The sequence below is a fragment of the Pristiophorus japonicus genome, chromosome 1, assembly GCF_044704955.1.
Source record: "Pristiophorus japonicus isolate sPriJap1 chromosome 1, sPriJap1.hap1, whole genome shotgun sequence".
Classification (NCBI taxonomy): domain Eukaryota; kingdom Metazoa; phylum Chordata; class Chondrichthyes; family Pristiophoridae; genus Pristiophorus; species Pristiophorus japonicus.
The window spans coordinates 426,960,238-426,981,306 of record NC_091977.1 but is presented as its reverse complement, the minus strand read 5'-3'; positions in this window follow the sequence as shown (position 1 = coordinate 426,981,306).

Genomic DNA, 21,069 nt, shown 5'->3' with positions numbered 1-21,069 from the left:
AGATAGGTTAAGCGAATGGGCTAAGGTTTGGCAGATGGAATACAATGTCGGAAAATGTGAGGTCATCCACCTTGGGAAAAAAAACAGTAAAAGTGAATATTATTTGAATGGGGAGAAATTACAACATGCTGCGGTGCAGAGGGACCTGGGGGTCCTTGTGCATGAATCCCAAAAAGTTAGTTTGCAGGTGCAGCAGGTAATCAGGAAGGCGAATGGAATGTTGGCCTTCATTGCGAGAGGGATGGAGTACAAAAGCAGGGAGGTCCTGCTGCAACTGTACAAGGTATTGGTGAGGCCGCACCTGGAGTACTGCGTGCAGTTTTGGTTACCTTACTTAAGGAAGGATATACTAGCTTTGGAGGGGGTACAGAGACGATTCACTAGGCTGATTCCGGAGATGAGGGGGTTACCTTATGATGATAGATTGAGTAGACTGCGTCTTTACTCGTTGGAGTTCAGAAGAATGAGAGGTGATCTTATAGAAACATTTAAAATAATGAAAGGTGTAGACAAGATAGAGGCAGAGAGGTTTTTTCCACTGGTAGGGGAGAGTAGAACTAGAGGGCGCAGCCTCAAAATACGGGGGAGCCAATTTAAAACCGAGTTGAGAAGGAATTTCTTCTCCCAGAGGATTGTGAATCTGTGGAAACCTCTACCCAAGGAAGCAGTTGAGGCTAGCTCATTGAATATATTCAAATCACAGATAGATAGATTTTTAACCAATAAGGGAATTAAGGGTTATGGGGAGCGGGCGGGTAAGTGGAGCTGAGTCCACGGCCAGATCAGCCATGATCTTGTTGAATGGCGGAGCAGGCTCGAGGGGCTAGATGGCCTACTCCTGTTCCTAATTCTTATGTTCTTATTTTCTTATGAGAGAAAACGGGGAATTATGACCGGTTAGCCTGACATCAGTGGTGGGGAAAATGTTGGAATCAATTATTAATGATGAAATAGCAGCGCATTTGGAAAGCAGTGACAGGATCGGTCCAAGTCAGCATGGATTTATGAAAGGGAAATCATGCTTGACAAATCTTCTCTAATTTTTTGAGGATGTAACGAGTAGAGTGGACAGGGGAGAACCAGTGGATGTGGTGTATTTGGACTTTCAAAAGGCTTTTGACAAGGTTCCACACAAGAGATTGATGTGGAAAATTAAAGCACATGGTATTGGGGGTAATGTATTGACGTGGATAGAGAACTGGTTGGCAGACAGGAAGCAGTGAGTTGGGATAAACGGATCCTGTTCAGAATGGCAGGTAGTGACTAGTGGGGTGCTGCAGGGTTCAGTGCTGGGACCCCAGCTATTTACAATATACATCAATGATTTAGATGAAGGAATTGAGTGTAATATCTCCAAGTTTGCAGATGACACTAAGCTGCGAGGAGGATACTAAGAGGCTGCAGGGTGACTTGGACAGGTTAGTTGAGTGGGCAGATGCATGGCAGAGGCAGTATCATGCGGATAAATGTGAGGTTGTCCACTTTAGTGCCCAAAAACACGAGGGCAGAATATTATCTGAATGGCGGCAGATTAGGAAAAGGGGAGGTGCAACGAGACCTCGGTGTCATGGTGCATCAGTCATTGAAAGCTAACATGCAGATACAGCAGACGGTGAAGAAGGCAAATGGCATGTTGACCTTGATAGCTAGGGGATTTAAGTATAGGAGCAGGGAGGTCTTACTGCAGTTGTACAGGGCCTTGGTGAGGCCTCACCTGGAATATTGTGTTCAGTTTTGGTCTCCTAATCTGAGGAAGGATGTTCTTGCTATTGAGCGAGTGCAGCGAAGGTTCACCAGACTGATTCCCGGGATGGCAGGACTGACATATGAGGAGAGACTGGATCGACTGGGCCTGTATTCACTGGAATTTCGAAAAATGAGAGGGGATCTCACAGAAACATATAAAATATTGACGGGACTGGACAGGTTAGATGCAGGAAGAATGTTCCCAATGTTGGGGAAGTCCAGAACCAGGGGACACAGTCTAAGGATAAGGGGTAAGCCATTTAGGACTGAGATGAGGAGAAACTTCTTCACTCAGAGAGTTGTTAACCAGTGGAATTCTCTACCGCAGAGAGTTGTTGATGCCAGTTTGTTGGCTATATTCAAGAGGGGGTTACATATGGCCCTTACGGCTAAAGGGATCAAGGGGTATGGAGAGAAAGCAGGAAAGGGGTATTGAGGTGATGATCAGCCATGATCTTATTGAATGGTGGTGCAGGCCTGAAGGGCCGAATGGCCTTCTCCTTCACCTATTTTCTATGTTTCTATGTTTCTATTACAACAGTGATTACACTCCAAAAGTACTTATTTGGTTGTGAAGTGCTTTGAGACGTCTGGTGGTCGTGAAAGGTGCTATATAAATGCAAGTCTTTCTTTCATTTCTTTTTCAATTAATTTTTTATCCCATCCAGTATCTCAACCACCTCTTCTTTCACTATGACTTTGGCAGCATCTTCATCCTTGGTAAAGACGGATGCAAAGTATTCATTTAGTACCTCATGCGCAGGTGTACATTTCGATCCTTAATTGGCCTCACCTCTTCTCTTACTACCCGTTTATTATTTAGATGTCTATAGAAGACTTTTGGATTCCCTTTTATGTTCGCTGCGAGTCTGTTCTCATACTCTCTGTTTGCTCCTCTTATTTCCTTTTTCACTTCCCTGCTGACCTTTCTATATTCAGCCTGGTTCTCAATTGTATTCTCAACCTGATATCTGTCATACACTCCCTTTTACTGCCTCATCCATCTCTTTTGTCATCTGGGGTGCTCTGACTTTGGTTGCCCTACCTTTCTCCTTTGTGGGAATGCATCTTGACTGTACCCAAACCATTTCCTCTTTGTTCAATTACAGTTTTGCCTGCCGATCTTTGATTCCAATTTACCCGGGCTAGATCCATTCTCAACCTACTGAAATTGGCCCTCCTCCAATTATGTATTTTTACTCTAGATTGATTCTTGTCCTTTTCCATAGCTAATCTAAACCTTATGATACTATGATCACTGTTCCCTAAATATTCCTTTACTGACACTTGCTCCACTTGACCCACCCCATTCCCAGAACCAGATCCAGCAATGCCTCCTTCCTCATTCAGCTGGAAACGTACTGATCAAGAAAGTTGTTGAACACACTTCAGAAATTCTTCCCCTCTCTGCCCTTTACACTATCTCAGTCTATATTAGGATCATTGAAGTTCCCCATTATCATGAATCTATAGCCCCTGTGCCTCTCTGTAATTTCCCTGTAAATTTACTCATCTGTATGAGGTCATCCACCTTGGAAAATAACACAGTAAAAGGGAATATTATTTGAATGGGGAGAAATTACAACATGCTGCAGTGCAGAGGGACCTGGGGGTCCTTGTGCATGAATCCCAAAAAGTTAGTTTACAGATGCAGCAGATAATCAGGAAGGCGAATGGAATGTTGGCCTTCATTGCGAGAGGGATGGAGTACAAAAGCAGGGAGGTCCTGCTGCAACTGTACAGGGTATTGGTGAGGCCGCACCTGGAGTTTTGGTCACCTTACTTATGGAAGGATATACTGGCTGTGGAGGGGGTACAGAGATGATTCACTAGGCTGATTCCGGAGATGAAGGGGTTACCTTATGATGATAGATTGAATCGACTGGGTCTTTACTCGTTGGAGTTCAGAAGGATGAGGGTGATCTTATAGAAACATTTAAAATAATGAAAGGGATAGACAGGATAGAGGCAGCGAGGTTGTTTCCACTGGTCAGGGAGACTAGAACTAGGGGGCACAGCCTCAAAATACGGGGGAGCCAATTTAAAACCGAGTTGAGAAGGAATTTCTTCTCCCAGAGGGTTGTGAATCTGTGGAATTCTCTGCCCAAGGAAGCAGTTGAGGCTAGCTCATTGAATATATTCAAATCACAGATAGATAGATTTTTAACCAATCAGGGAATTAAGGGATATGGGAGCGGGCGGGTAAGTGGAGCTGAGTCCACGGCCAGATCAGCCATGATCTTGTTGAATGGCGGAGCAGGCTCGAGGGGCTAGATGGCCCACTCATGTTCCTAATTCTTATGTTCTTATGTTCTTATGTTCTTATTAATGTTGGGGAAGTCCAGAACCAGGGGTCACAATTTAAGGATAAGGGGTAAGCCATTTAGGACCGAGATGAGGAGAAACTTCTTCACCCAGAGAGTGGTGAACCTGTGGAATTCTCTACCACAGAAAGTTGTTGAGGCCAATTCACATAATATATTCAAAAGGAGTTAGATGTAGTCCTTACTACTAGGGGGATCAAGGGTTATGGCGAGAAAGCAGGAATAGGGTACTGAAGTTGCATGTTCAGCCATGAACTCATTGAATGGCGGTGTAGGCTCGAAGGGCCGAATGGCCTACTCCTGCACCTATTTTCTATGTTTCTATGTTTCTATATCCTTCCTATTAGTTGGTGGTCTATAGAATACACCTAGTAGTATTGTTCCTTAACTCTAACCAAATAGATTCTGTTCTTGACCCCTCCAGGACATCCTCTCTCTCCAGCACTGTTATATTCTCCTTACTGCCACCGTACTTCCTTTATTTCCTTCCCTATCTTTCCTGAACACCTCATATCCAGGAATATTTAGTACCTGATTCTGCCCTTTTTGAACCAGGACTCCGTTATCGCCAAAACATCATAATCCCATAGGTTATTTGCGCCTGCAGCTCACCAACATTATTTACCCCCACTTTGTGCATTTACACACATGCAGGGACTTCTGCATTACATTCTATGGTCCTCCTTGTCTGTCTGACGGTCACCCATTCACTCTCTGCCTGCAAATCCTTATGCTGCGGGTTGTCACCTCCTGGAACGTGCTATCCATATAGTCCTCAGCCTCACGGATGCACCGCAGTGATGCCAGCTGGTGCTCAAGCTCTGGGTTTCGACTCGTTTAAGGATGGTTTTTTGGTATTACTGAGTTAGATTGGTCATTGTTTCCAAACTGTAGTATAGGTAGGGATGATACTTACATCCAACACATTGAGTGGATAATTTCAATGATTGTGACAAGTGTGGTATCGGACATATCTCCATTTTGATGTTCTATTGCAGCTGGAGGTAACACTGCCAAACTGTGTTGTAGAGGAATATTTTAAGAGAACGATAGAATGTTTTTAATTTGCTATTTCCAATTTTTTAGGGATGTCAATTTGCTGGACGTCTCAATCAGCTCCTCCAGCTGGTGACACTTCCTGCACACATGGTTGTCCAGGACACAGGAAGCATCCTGTAGTTCCCACATGGCACAAGATGTGCATTCCATGGGACTGAGATGACCAGCCATGCCTCTATTTAATAGACTATTAACAAACTTAACAGAAATAAACTCAAGATTTAAAAAACAATCACCGGCTACTCATCAATTTATTTTTCTTTTCAGCTCCTTCCCTTGTGCTGACGTCACTTACCTTGCTCCCTGACATTCGCACTCCCTCCAGGCTTTGGACTCTCTTGCCGCTCCTTTCACTCTCCTCCTTCCCCCTCTGCTCCGTATTCTCATTCTGTCCAAATTCCCAACTCTAGCACTTTGTTTAGGATCACTCTATGCAGACCACTCTCAAATCAATAGAAGTTAATGGGGATTCCCAATGAAGAGCTGCTGCGACATCAACAGTCTGTCTAAGCAGCCTGTGGAGGAGCAGTGAATGACAGATTGCAACTTCAGCATTTCCGCATTGGGCTGCACATGCGCTAAATCCTGAAGTTGCAATCAGTTTCTCTCAAGTCCTTACTCTACAGCACGAAACCACACGAGGCACATTCCAGGGACAAGGCCACTCTGTGACCTTAACTCTTTATTACAGGACTCCAGAAGTGATGACCCTGCATGGGACCTCCCTTTATATACCTGTGTGACCAGGTAAGGAGTGTCTCCCACAAGTTCACCCCCTGTGGTCAAGGTATGCATCTGAGTTGAGTGTATACAGTAATACAGTCGTGTTATATTGTAGTTACAAACATGACATCACCTTCCCCCTCAAAGCCTTACTGGGATCATAGGTTTAGTCTTTCAGGTGGTCTACGCTCCCTTGTGGAGCGCCGCAGTTGGGGCTCTGGTTGTTGGACACTGACGTGAGTGTCTGTCACCTGTGCTGATTCCGGCCTGTCCGGGCTGACCGCAGGGACTGTGCATTCTTCCGATTGCTCTTGTTGCACGTTCGCTGGTGGTAGTGTGAGCTCCATCTCATGGTCTTCTTCAGGTTCCTCCGTGTCGATGCTGAACCTTTTTTTTACTTGGTCCAGATGCTTACGGCATATCTGGCCATTGTTGAGTTTTACCACGATGACCCTATTCCCCTCTTTGCCAATTAAAGTACCCTCAAGCTATTTGGGCCCCATGGCGTGATTGAGGACGAATACAGGATCATTTATTTCTATACATCTCCCCCTTGAATTACGGTTATGGTACTCGTTTTGTGACTTGCGCTTGCCCTCAACTATGTCAGTCAGGACTGGGTGGATGAGGGACAACCGAGTTTTGAATGTTCGTTTCATGAGTAGCTCTGTGGGCGGGACCCCCATGAGTGAGTGTAGGCGGGATCTATAGGCTAGCAGGAGGCCCGATAGGCGGCATTGTAGGGAGGGTCCTTGAATCCTGAGCATACCTTGCTTAATGATTTTGACTGCCCGTTCCGCCTGGCCATTTTGGAAGCCGGCTTGAACGGCGCAGTCCTGACGTGGTTGATGCCATTGCCCGACATAAACTCCTGAAATTCATAATTCATGAAACACGGGCCATTATCACTAACCAGGATATCCGGCAAGCCATGGGTTGCAAAGATCGCACGTAGACTTTCCACGGTGGTGGATGACGTGCATGAATTCAGGATGATGCACTCGATCCATTTCGAGTACGCATCTACTGCAATAAGGAACATCTTACCCATGAACGGGCCTGTGTAGTCAACATGAATGCGTGACCATGGCCTGGTGGGCCAGGGCCACGGGCTGAGCGGGGCCTCCCTGGGGGCATTACCCAGCTGGGCACAGGTTGTGCACCTGCAAACACAGTGTTCCAGGTCTGAATCAATTCCAGGCCACCAAACGTGTGACCGGGCAATGGCCTTCATCATCACAATGCCTGGGTGCTCGCTGTGGAGTTCCCTGATGAATGCTTCTCTGCCCTTCTGGGGCATGACTACCCAGCTGCCCCATAGTAGGCAGTCAGCTTGGATGGAGAGCTCATCCATCCGCCTGTGGAACGGTCTGACCTCCTCAGGGCATGCTCTGTGTGCGGGCACCCAATCCCCAGTCAGGACACATTTCTTAATCAAGGATAAGAGGGGATCTCTGTTTGTCCAGATTTTGATCTGGCGGGCTGTGATGGGGGAGCCTGCACTGTCAAAGGCATCGACAGCCATGACCATCTCAGCGCTTTGCTCCGCTGCCCCCTCGGTGGTGGCCAGTGGGAGCCTGCTGAGCACGTCAGTGCAGTTTTCCATGCTGGGCCGGTGCCGGATGGAGTAGTCATAAGCAGCCAGCATGAGAGCCCACCGCTGTATGCGAGCTGATGGATTGGCATTGATAGCCTTACTGTCTGACAACAGGGATGTGAGTGGCTTGTGGTCCGTCTCTAATTCAAAGTTCCTATCGAAGAGGTACTGATGCATTTTTTTTACACCATAGACACATACAAGTGCGACCATCCCATAGCCCCGTTCTGCTTGAGAGAGCGACCTGGAGGCATAAGCCACAGGTTGTAGCTGACCCTCAGCATTACCCTGCTGCAACACGCACCCAACCCCATAGGACGATGCATCACACGTCAGAACTAAATGTTTACAGGGGTCGTACAGGGTCAACAATTTGTTTGAACAAAGTAGGTTTCGCGCCCGATCAAAAGCCCATTCCTGACAGTCCCCCCAAAACCAATCGCAACCCTTACACAGGAGCACGTGTAGCAGCTCCAACAACGTGTTCAAGTTTGGCAGAAAGTTCCCGAAATAGTTCAACAGTCCCAGGAATGAACGCAACTCCGGTGTGTTGCAGGGCCTGGGTGCTTGTTGAATCGCCTCTGTTTTGGATTCAATAGGCCGAATCCCATCTGCAGCAACCCTCCGGCCCAGAAACTCAACCTCAGGAGCTAAGAACATGCATTTAGACTTCCTGAGTCGCATGCCTACCCGGTCCAGTCGGCGTAGCACCTCCTCCAGGTTGTGGAGGTGTTCCTAGTTGTCTCGACCCGTGATGAGGATGTCGTCCTAGAATATGATCGTTCTCGGAATGGATTTAAGCAGGCTTTCCATGTTACGTTGAAAAATCGCGGCCGCTGATCGAATGCCAAATGGGTACCTGTTATACGTAAACAATCCCTTGTGCGTGGTGATGGTGGTCAGTAGTTTGGATTCGTCGGCCAGTTCCTGGGTCATATAGGCTGATGTGAGGTCCAACTTGGTGAACAGCTTGCTGCCTGCCAGCGTGACGAAGAGGTCCTCTGCTCTTGGGAGCGGGTATTGGTCTTGTAGGGACACCTGATTGATGGTGGCCTTGTAGTCGCCACAGATCCTGATAGAGCCATCCGCTTTTAGAACGGGAACGATGGGGCTCGCCCAGTCACTGAATTCAACAGGCGAGATGATGCCCTCTCGCAACAGCCGGTCCAATTCGTCCTTGATTTTTTTCCCGCATTACATACGGCACCGCTGTGACTTTGTGGTGCACTGGCCTGGCTTCTGGGGTGATGTGTATCACTACTTTAGTGCCTTTGAAAGTCCCGACGCCAGGTTGGAATAGTGACTCAATTGATGTAGGACTTGTGAGCACGAATTTCGCTCCACCGAGGACATTGCGTGAACATCCCCCCATTTCCAGTTCATCTCAGCTAACTAGCTCCTCCCCAACAGTACAGGACCATTGCCCGGAACAATCCAGAGCGGCAGCCGGTTCACTAACCCATTGTGTGTGACAACCATCATTGCAGTGCCTAGCACCGGAATGATTTCTTTGGTTTAAGTCCGTAATTGTGTCTCAATACGTTCTAATTTGGGTCTACTGGCTTTGAGTGGCCATAGCTTCTCAAATTGCTGAACACCCATGAGTGACTGGCTGGCCCCAGTGTCCAGCTCCATGCATACTGGGATACCGTTCAACAAAACCCTCATCATCATTGGTGGCGTTTTGGTCTATGAACTGTGAATATTCGCTGCTTGGACCTGCTGAACCTCAGCGTCCATCGATTTGCCCCAAAAGTCATCCTACATCACAGAACCCTCTTCTGGTCCATCTCCCTCATATATTAGTCTGGTTGTTGGTTTTCTGCACATTCGGGCTAAATGGCCACTGAGATTTCAGTTTCTGCAGACAAACTGTTGGAATCTGCAAGATCTGGCTCAGTGTTTTCCCCCACACCTCCAGCATGAGTTAAATTTTCCATTGTTGGGGACAAAAGGACTATGGCCAGGAATTCTGTGCTGACTGTACCTTTGACTGCTTTTAAGTACCCTATTAGTGGGTGTCAATGGCCCCATCCAGGACCGCATTGACCACTGTGATGGCGTGAATGTCCGTTCAGCCTGCCATTGTCTCTGTTGAGGTCCTGCTCTGGGGTCTATTGCTGCCTGGTAAATGTTGGACTGCCCCTGTCTGCCTGGGGGCTTTGAGTAGCATTGATGGTGTTGACTCCCTGATCCATCACCGCGTTAGAGGCAGAATTGTGCGCGTAAATCATTTTCGTCTCTTCCTCCCCCGCCATGAAAGTTTGAGCTAACAACGCTGCCGCTTCCAAGGTCAAGTCCTTGGTCTCAATTAACTTGCGAAAAATTCCCGCATGATCGATACCCTCGATAAAGAAGTCCTTAGCATCTCCCCCCTGCAGGCGTCTGTGAACTTACAGAGACTGGCCAAACACCGGAGGTCCGCTACGAAGTCCGGTATGCTCTGTCCTTCACGACGTCAGTGGGTGTAGAATCTGTGTCGAGCCATGTGTATGCTACTCGCCGGTGTGAGGTGCTCCCCGATTAATTTGGTAAGCTCTTCAAAGGTTTTGTCTGACGGCTTTTCGGGTGCCAGTAAGTCCTTCATGAGCGCATAAGTCATTGGTCCGCAGCTGGTCAGGAGATGAGCCCGTCGCTTGTCGGCCGCTGCATCCCCCAGCCATTCTTTCAGAACGAAGCTTTGCTGAAGCCTCTCAACAAAATCGTCCCAGTCTTCCCCAACACAGTACCGATCCTCTGTGCTACCGGTGGCCATTCTCGTGGGTCATGAATTCCCGTTTCTCGTCGCCAATGTAAAGTCGTTACTCTACAGCATGAAACCACACAAGGCACATTCCAGGGACAAGGTCACTCTGTGACCTTAACTCTTTATTACAGGACTCCAGAAGTGATGACCCTGCGTGGGGCCTCCCTTTATATACTTGTGTGATCAGGTAAGGAATGTCTCCCACAAGTTCACCCCCTGTGGTCAAGATGTGCATCTGAGTTGAGTGTATACAGTGATACAGTGGTGTTACATTGTAGTTACAAACATGACAGTTTCAAAGGCAAAATCACGACGAATGCTGCCAGTTCACCATCATCCGGACCGCAAATGATGGGCCAATATACGGGGCAAGTCTGATGAAGGGCACACGCCTGAAACATGTCTTTTCTCTTTACAAATGCTTACTGACTTGCAATGTATTACCAACTATTTCTAGTTTTACTTCAAATTTATGAACAGACATTTGTTTTAATAGTCATAATAGAATAATGCACTGACTCAATGATTGAAAACTGAAAGATTTTCTCTCATATTGTAGGTGTAATTTCACATCACTATCTCCTTCAGAGGTGTGAAAATGGGCAGCATTGAACTCTACTCTTCACCAAGTCATGCTCCCTGCATGCACCACTCCCTGCTTCGAGGAAAACAGAACTCTGCCCATGTGTGCTTTAACAGAGCTCTGCCCATGTGTGCTTTAACAGAGCTCTGCCCATGTGTGCTTTAACAGAACTCTGCCCATGTGTGCTTTAACAGAGCTCTGCCCATGTGTGCTTTAACAGAGCTCTGCCCATGTGTGCTTTAACAGAACTCTGCCCATGTGTGCTTTAACAGAACTCTGCCCATGTGTGCTTTAACAGAGCTCTGCCCATGTGTGCTTTAACAGAGCTCTGCCCATGTGTGCTTTAACAGAGCTCTGCCCATGTGTGCTTTAACAGAACTCTGCCCATGTGTGCTTTAACAGAGCTCTGCCCATGTGTGCTTTAACAGAGCTCTGCCCATGTGTGCTTTAACAGAGCTCTGCCCATGTGTGCTTTAACAGAACTCTGCCCATGTGTGCTTTAACAGAGCTCTGCCCATGTGTGCTTTAACAGAACTCTGCCCATGTGTGCTTTAACAGAGCTCTGCCCATGTGTGCTTTAACAGAACTCAGCCCATGTGTGCTTTAACAGAGCTCTGCCCATGTGTGCTTTAACAGAGCTCTGCCCATGTGTGCTTTAACAGAGCTCTGCCCATGTGTGCTTTAACAGAACTCTGCCCATGTATGCTTTAACAGAGCTCTGCCCATGTGTGCTTTAACAGAACTCTGCCCATGTATGCTTTAACAGAGCTCTGCTCATGTGTGCTTTAACAGAACTCTGCCCATGTGTGCTTTAACAGAGCTCTGCCTATGTGTGCTTTAGCAGAACTCTGCCCATGTGTGCTTTAACAGAACTCTGCCCATGTGTGCTTTAACAGAGCTCTGCCCATGTGTACTTTAACAGAGCTCTGCCCATGTGTGCTTTAACAGAGCTCTGCCCATGTGTGCTTTAACAGAACTCTGCCCATGTGTGCTTTAACAGAACTCTGCCCATGTGTGCTTTAACAGAGCTCTGCCCATGTGTGCTTTAACAGAACTCTGCCCATGTGTGCTTTAACAGAGCTCTGCCCATGTGTGCTTTAACAGAACTCTGCCCATGTGTGCTTTAACAGAGCTCTGCCCATGTGTGCTTTAACAGAACTCAGCCCATGTGTGCTTTAACAGAGCTCTGCCCATGTGTGCTTTAACAGAGCTCTGCCCATGTGTGCTTTAACAGAGCTCTGCCCATGTATGCTTTAACAGAACTCTGCCCATGTATGCTTTAACAGAGCTCTGCTCATGTGTGCATTAACAGAACTCTGCCCATGTGTGCTTTAACAGAGCTCTGCCTATGTGTGCTTTAACAGAACTCTGCCCATGTGTGCTTTAACAGAGCTCTGCCCATGTGTGCTTTAACAGAGCTCTGCCCATGTGTGCTTTAACAGAGCTCTGCCCATGTGTGCTTTAACAGAGCTCTGCCCATGTGTGCTTTAACAGAGCTCTGCCCATGTGTGCTTTAACAGAACTCAGCCCATGTGTGCTTTAACAGAGCTCTGCCCATGTGTGCTTTAACAGAGCTCTGCCCATGTGTGCTTTAACAGAGCTCTGCCCATGTGTGCTTTAACAGAGCTCTGCCCATGTGTGCTTTAACAGAAGTCTGCCCATGTGTGCGTTAACAGAACTCTGCCCATGTGTGCTTTAACAGAGCTCTGCCCATGTGTGCGTTAACAGAGCTCTGCCCATGTGTGCTTTAACAGAACTCTGCCCATGTGTGCTTTAACAGAGCTCTGCCCATGTGTGCTTTAACAGAGCTCTGCCCATGTGTGCTTTAACAGAGCTCTGCCTATGTGTGCTTTAACAGAACTCTGCCCATGTGTGCTTTAACAGAACTCTGCCCATGTGTGCTTTAACAGAACTCTGCCCATGTGTGCTTTAACAGAGCTCTGCCCATGTGTACTTTAACAGAGCTCTGCCCATGTGTGCTTTAACAGAGCTCTGCCCATGTGTGCTTTAACAGAGCTCTGCCCATGTGTGCTTTAACAGAACTCTGCCCATGTGTGCTTTAACAGAGCTCTGCCCATGTGTGCTTTAACAGAACTCTGCCCATGTGTGCTTTAACAGAGCTCTGCCCATGTGTGCTTTAACAGAACTCAGCCCATGTGTGCTTTAACAGAGCTCTGCCCATGTGTGCTTTAACAGAGCTCTGCCCATGTGTGCTTTAACAGAGCTCTGCCCATGTATGCTTTAACAGAACTCTGCCCATGTATGCTTTAACAGAGCTCTGCTCATGTGTGCATTAACAGAACTCTGCCCATGTGTGCTTTAACAGAGCTCTGCATATGTGTGCTTTAACAGAACTCTGCCCATGTGTGCTTTAACAGAACTCTGCCCATGTGTGCTTTAACAGAGCTCTGCCCATGTGTGCTTTAACAGAGCTCTGCCCATGTGTGCTTTAACAGAGCTCTGCCCATGTGTGCTTTAACAGAGCTCTGCCCATGTGTGCTTTAACAGAGCTCTGCCCATGTGTGCTTTAACAGAGCTTTGCCCATGTGTGCTTTAACAGAACTCTGCCCATGTATGCTTTAACAGAGCTCTGCCCATGTGTGCTTTAACAGAACTCAGCCCATGTGTGCTTTAACAGAGCTCTGCCCATGTGTGCTTTAACAGATCTCTGCCCATGTGTGCTTTAACAGAGCTCTGCCCATGTGTGCTTTAACAGAACTCTGCCCATGTGTGCTTTAACAGAACTCTGCCCATGTGTGCTTTAACAGAGCTCTGCCCATGTGTGCTTTAACAGAGCTCTGCCCTTGTGTGCTTTAACAGAGCTCTGCCCATGTGTGCTTTAACAGAACTCTGCCCATGTGTGCTTTAACAGAACTCTGCCCATGTGTGCTTTAACAGAACTCTGCCCATGTGTGCTTTAACAGAGCTCTGCCCATGTGTGCTTTAACAGAGCTCTGCCTATGTGTGCTTTAACAGAACTCTGCCCATGTGTGCTTTAACAGAACTCTGCCCATGTGTGCTTTAACAGAACTCTGCCCATGTGTGCTTTAACAGAGCTCTGCCCATGTGTACTTTAACAGAGCTCTGCCCATGTGTGCTTTAACAGAGCTCTGCCCATGTGTGCTTTAACAGAACTCTGCCCATGTGTGCTTTAACAGAACTCTGCCCATGTGTGCTTTAACAGAGCTCTGCCCATGTGTGCTTTAACAGAGCTCTGCCCATGTGTGCTTTAACAGAACTCTGCCCATGTGTGCTTTAACAGAGCTCTGCCCATGTCTGCTTTAACAGAACTCTGCCCATGTGTGCTTTAACAGAGCTCTGCCCATGTGTGCTTTAACAGAACTCAGCCCATGTGTGCTTTAACAGAGCTCTGCCCATGTGTGCTTTAACAGAGCTCTGCCCATGTGTGCTTTAACAGAGCTCTGCCCATGTATGCTTTAACAGAACTCTGCCCATGTATGCTTTAACAGAGCTCTGCTCATGTGTGCATTAACAGAACTCTGCCCATGTGCGCTTTAACAGAGCTCTGCCTATGTGTGCTTTAACAGAACTCTGCCCATGTGTGCTTTAACAGAACTCTGCCCATGTGTGCTTTAACAGAGCTCTGCGCATGTGTGCTTTAACAGAGCTCTGCCCATGTGTGCTTTAACAGAGCTCTGCCCATGTGTGCTTTAACAGAACTCTGCCCATTTGTGCTTTAACAGAGCTCTGCCCCTGTGTGCTTTAACCGAACTCAGCCCATGTGTGCTTTAACAGAGCTCTGCCCATGTGTGCTTTAACAGAGCTCTGCCCATGTGTGCTTTAACAGAACTCTGCCCATGTGTGCTTTAACAGAACTCTGCCCATGTGTGCTTTAACAGAGCTCTGCCCATGTGTGCTTTAACAGAACTCAGCCCATGTGTGTTTTAACAGAACTCTGCCCATGTGTGCTTTAACAGAGCTCTGCCCATGTGTGCTTTAACAGAGCTCTGCCCATGTGTGCTTTAACAGAACTCTGCCCATGTATGCTTTAACAGAGCTCTGCCCATGTGTGCTTTAACAGAACTCTGCCCATGTGTGCTTTAACAGAACTCTGCCCATGTGTGCTTTAACAGAGCTCTGCCCATGTGTGCTTTAACAGAGCTCTGCCCATGTGTGCTTTAACAGAGCTCTGCCCATGTGTGCTTTAACAGAACTCTGCCCATGTGTGCTTTAACAGAACTCTGCCCATGTGTACTTTAACAGAGCTCTGCCCATGTGTGCTTTAACAGAGCTCTGCCCATGTGTGCTTTAACAGAACTCTGCCCATGTGTGCTTTAACAGAGCTCTGCCCATGTGTGCTTTAACAGAGCTCTGCCCACGTGTGCTTTAACAGAGCTCTGCCCATTTGTGCTTTAACAGAACTCTGCCCATGTGTGCTTTAACAGAGCTCTGCCCATGTGTGCTTTAACAGAGCTCTGCCCATGTGTGCTTTAACAGAGCTCTGCCCATGTGTGCTTTAACAGAACTCTGCCCATGTGTGCTTTAACAGAGCTCTGCCCATGTGTGCTTTAACAGAGCTCTGCCCATGTGTGCTTTAACAGAACTCTGCCCATGTGTGCTTTAACAGAGCTCTACTCATGTGTGCTTTAACAGAACTCTGCCCATGTGTGCTTTAACAGAGCTCTGCCCATGTGTGCTTTAACAGAGCTCTGCCCATGTGTGCTTTAACAGAGCTCTGCCCATTGTATGCTTTAACAGAGCTCTGCCCATGTGTGCTTTAACAGAAATCTGCCCATGTGTGCTTTAACAGAGCTCTGCCCATGTGTGCTTTAACAGAGCTCTGCCCATGTGTGCTTTAACAGAGCTCTGCCCATGTGTGCTTTAACAGAACTCTGCCCATGTGTGCTTTAACAGAACTCTGCCCATGTGTGCTTTAACAGAACTCTGCCCATGTGTGCTTTAACAGAGCTCTGCCCATGTGTGCTTTAACAGAGCTCTGCCCATGTGTGCTTTAACAGAGCTCTACCCAGCAGCCCCTGATCGTTGGCGGGTATGTGTAATATTTGAAAAAATTGATGGGCTAGATTTTCGGGGAGGTTTGTGACCAGTTTAGTGCCTGGGCGAATTGCAAAAATTACTTTTTATGGCGCTAAGCACAACATTTTGCGCCTGGGCGGAAATTTCGGCAATATCGCCCGATTTACCGTCCGCCCGGGAACCCGCCAGCAAAAAGCAGTCGAACCCAGGGCGCACCCGACACTAACAGCGCCATTTTAAAAATGGAGCAGAAGTTCAGTGCATAAAGGGATTGGGAGAAGAAGGCTGCGTTTTATACAGTGAAGTTTTATGTGAGTTTATAGTTCGTTTTAAAGGACATTTAAGGACATTTAAAAAAATGGGGGCTATACTATGTCAACCATTATTTCTAGCTGCTATATCCAAAAGGCGTTGAGCTGGAAGAAGGCTTATTGATGAGCATTTTGAATGAAATCGAAGAGGTTGCAGACATATGGGGAGGAGGCCTTACCCCCCACGAGTTTACAGGGAACAGCGCTCAAACCTGCAGCTCTCTGAGGCACAGTGCATTAGAAGGCTGCGCTTATGGAAAGAGGCGGTCACAGAGATATGCCAGCTCATACAGGCAGACCTACAGCCTACCTGCGGCAACAGGACTGCACTGCCTGTCGAGGTGATGGTGACTGCGGCACTTGCCATCTATGCCTCCGGCTCCTTTCAGGCATCAGCGGGGGACATATACTCCATCTCTCAGCTCGCTACACATTGCTGCATTCAGCAGGTGACTACTACACTGTACGCACGCAGGATGGACTTCATAAACTTCCCAATGACCAAGGAGGCCCAGAATCAGAGGGCTGTAGGTTTTGGACGATTTGCTGGCTTTCCCAAGGTTCAGGGTGCCATTGACTGTACGCACATTGCCCTGCGAGCACCTTTACTTAATCTCGAGGTTTACCGAAACCGAAAGTGATTCCACTCCATGAACGTACAGATCGTCTGCAACCATACTAAGTGCATCACGGCAGTCAATGCCCAATATCCAGGGAGCATCCGTGATGCTTTCATCTTGCGTGAGAGCAGTGTCTCAGCCTTGTTCGAGCGTCAACCACAAGGCCAGAGCTGGATGTTGGGGGACAAAGGTTACAGCCTCGCCACCTGGCTCATGACCCCCTGCGAAACCCTCAGACAAAAGCCAAGCATCGTTATAATGCCAGCCATGTAGCCACACGCAACATCGCAACATTGTCAAACAGACAATAAGAGTGCTCAAGCAGCACTTCCAATGCCTGGACCACTCTGGAGGCTCCCTGTAATACTCCCCTCAGCAGGTCTCTGAGTTCACTGTGGTGTGCTGCATGCTGTAAGAATAAAAGTGTTTATTAATTGATTCCGTGTGTGTATAAATGTTAAAAGTGTAGATTAACAGAAAGGCCTGTTTGTATTGAGATAAAATGGAAGCTCGCAGATTGCCAGCATGAGCTAAGTTTTGTAAGAAACAAAATGAAAGCCCCCAGAGCTGCCGTGTATTGGAAAGCCATTTAACTAATCAGAGATAGCTGAGCCAGACCAGACAGCCACATGTGTGAGGAGAGCCAATAAGGAGCTGCCCTGGGGCTAAGCTCCAGTCTTGAGGCTTTCGGAGGGACAATGGACTGAAGGGCTTTAAAAACTCAAGCCACAGAGGTTGCTCTCTCTCTCTTGTACACACGGCACAAGACATCCCTGAAGACCAGCTAAAACAGCAAGCCGTTTGTCCAAACCAGCCAGCAAAAGGGACGTAACGTATATCACTCGCTATTATAACCTCAATGTAGCTCTGTTATAACTTAATTGACAACTGTTGGTAATGTGCATGTGTGTGCCTTTTTAAGATAACTGATCACTGCTGCTAATGTGCATGTGTGAATGTTTTTAATAAATCCTTCCAATTGTTTTGAACGAATTGTCTCACTGTCAAATATAAGCCCAGAGAGATTCAAAAATCCTGCAATGCTACACAATTTAGCCAGCATGAGGAGACAGGATTTGCCACTGGGGACTGCAGGACCACCTCAGCAGAGAGGGGAGGAGGAGGAGGAAGAGCAGGAAGACGAGGAAGAGGAGGAGCCAGGCGAGGAACCCATGCCACCCCCACCACCACCACAGGGGAGGCCTCGTGTAGCTTTCGCCACCGCTTAGCGTAAAGAATAAACGGCACATTTGACTGTTGCCTGGCCCCTCTATCCCACCATGTTAACTATTCCCCCTCTTATTCTGCAAATGAGACACTACACAGAAATGGTTAAGGTGAACAAAAGAATTTAATAAATATTGTAAACTTGTTAAACATGATTTTGAAATTTAAATAAAATTTGTTAAACATTGAACTTGAACTTGAACACAATTTGTAAATTTTAAAAACTTTCATAAACTAACAACAACAAAACAACAACCCCTGCACCAAACGTCTTTTACCCTCCTGCTCCTCCTCCCCTACCCCGACCCCAACATCCCTTCCACGCGTCATGACCCTACCCAAGTTGGCACCAAGAGTTTGTGCAGCAAGGCGGCCAGAGTCCTAATGTATTAGGGGAGAGACAATGGAGGCGCCATGTGTAGATCCACTGGAGAAGCTCGTGGTATGGAAGGCCCGGCTTCTGAGTGGCAAGCCTCTTGCTCAGCGTCGCCAGTCACAGGTGATGTGGGTCTGGGTGTGACACTGGGGCCTGCAGTGTCACTGATGGAGGCCATCAATAGCGCGTGGGCATTGACAGCCTCGTAGGTTTCGCAGCTTGCACAGACAATCTACGACCCGACCTCCGTGATGTTCGCAGATAGTGTCGCGATGCTTGTGGGAATTCTACCCAATACCTCAAGGAGCTGTTGGGGGAGCTGGACGCTCTCCCTGGACAGTCCCCCCATTTCCAGTTGTGTATCTGCCTGTCTGTCAGCAGACCGACTTTACCGACTCGCCCTCCTGAGAGACGGTATACGGGATTCAACCCCAGAAGTGCGTTGCTGCACGCCACTCGTACTCGGGGCCTCGGATGGCTCAAATCCCAGGAATGTTTTATCTTCGGACGAGGTGCTGACTGGTAGAAAAAGAGGTGTTGAGTGCATCGGCCCCCCTCCCCACCCCCGGAATTGGCTGCTCCATCTGCTCCTCTCCCTCAAGTTCCTCCTCCTCCTCCTCCTCCTTCCCCACATGACGGCCTGAGATGGAGGTTTCCAGTGAAGGATTTGGTGCCTGTGACTCCTCATCTGGAAGTAGAAAACAACAGATGAGTGGTTAGCAGCAGGGGAGGGGGTAAGGTGACATGAGTAAGGTCACATAGCACAGGCTCAATTGAAGGACCACCGCTACTCCATTATATGTAGTCCACAGACACTGCATATTGCTCCAACCCTAGTCCACTGACACTACATCACATTGCCCCAACCCAGCCCAGGAAGTATGCAGGACTGCTGGGAGGGGTCTCCTTGCATCCTTCCTGTTGATCTTTGTTCAACTGCACTGACATGGGCCTTGTTCGCCTCTGAATTGAATCTGCTGGCTCTCTGTTGACTACAGTATCATCAACCTCCATCGTGAATCAAATCAAATTGTAAAATGGCTGATTCAGCCCTGGGTGTACTGCACATACACGGGTATTAGCATTTGCAATCGACAGCTGACCGGAAGCACGGGAAGAAGAAAAAAAAATTGCCCCCCCCCACCCCGCAAAAACTTGCTCATGCGCAGAAGGTCTGATTTTCAGCTCCGGCACACAAATTCTGTTGTGCAACGCTGGAGTTATCGCTAACGCTAACAATCTTCAACGTTTGCAGAAATGTTGCACGCTCTGGTGGTAATGGTAACCCAGCGGAAAAGAAAAACTTACCTCTGCGATTATCGCCCGAAAACGGGCGAAATCGCTAAAACCTGAAAATCCAGCCCGATGGGTCTACTAGTTACTTTTCAAATTAGAAAGTTAAAAGTAGACAGCTGTTGTTTTCAAGCATTAAAGCTGAACAAATGACTTTTGTGCATGTGTGAAGGAGACATTTAAGTAATTTCAATGGAAAAATACTGTTTTTTCAAATTGGATGAGTTTGAAGACTGGTGAAGTGATATGATGTATCTTCTGGAGAAATAAACTTTAACAGCGAAGTCCAAAGGCTTGGTCAGATCAAACCAGATAACCGCAAATCAGCCAGTTAATAGGCACCGGCAAAACATAGTTTTATTAATTTCTTTTCAATGCAGCAGCAGTAGCAGCGGTGTGATGAGCCCACAGTGAAGAGGCATTAGATTAAGCAGCAACCTTCAGGAAAGCACTCATCGAATAACAAACATTAACCATTAACAGATAACAATGATTAAACTATAATATAGATTAGACTCTTAATTCTTTGTAATTTTCCTTTCAAACTGCTAAATAATTCCTTGCCATATCTTCCTACATTAAAACACTGCAAAGTCATTCATTGTATGGAAAACACTTTGGGACATTTTTGAGAGACAAGATAAGGCCCTATATAAATGCACATTCTTTCTTTATTGTGAAACACTCGTCAATGTTATCCTCCAGTTGGCTATGTCATAATCACTTCGAACCGTAACATTGGCCCCGAGGAGACCGCCTTAATCATCTATCCCCTTCACCCATTACATCTAATTGGTAATTTTTTAAGAATGGCAAAAGGCAGTTATATAATAGAAAATATAACATATAGCTAATGATTACTGACAGCATTTCAGGGTTCAAATGATATGCAAAGCCACTTGGATTATGAACTCCTCAGGACACTACAGACTAGAAATTGTGGAGCGCAAAAGTGTCGCCGGGTGGTAAAGATTTGATTCTGCTGGGAACTTCCGCTTTACTGCTCCAAGAGGGAAGTGGAGCGCTAAATCAAGCACTACCACTTCACTTCCCTTAGAGTGCTAAAGGGAGTGAGAGAAGCAGTGTCAAGAGCGGTCAGCAATGTTCAGGGCAGCGATGCCGGTTTTACAGGCTCCTTCCCTTCCTTAAAGGGAAGGGCCAATGCTGCATTGATTCAATCCTAAGGCTGTGTCTGTTGGTTGATGGCACCTGCGATACATGCATAGCAACCCCAAGCATTCTAAGAGAGTGCAGGGCTGAGCAATCATGGGGTTCAAAAAAAGCAAACTACATCACACTGGGAGCATAATTAAATTTTGCCCTACCTGACCACCACTGCCTTTAATTAGCACACCCCAAGTGTCCAGCTGAGATGACAACACCTCCTGTAGCTGCCATTGTTGACGCCCGGCGATGCTGTGGGATCGAATTTTGCATCCGGGGCTGTAATGGGGCGCTGCGCACCT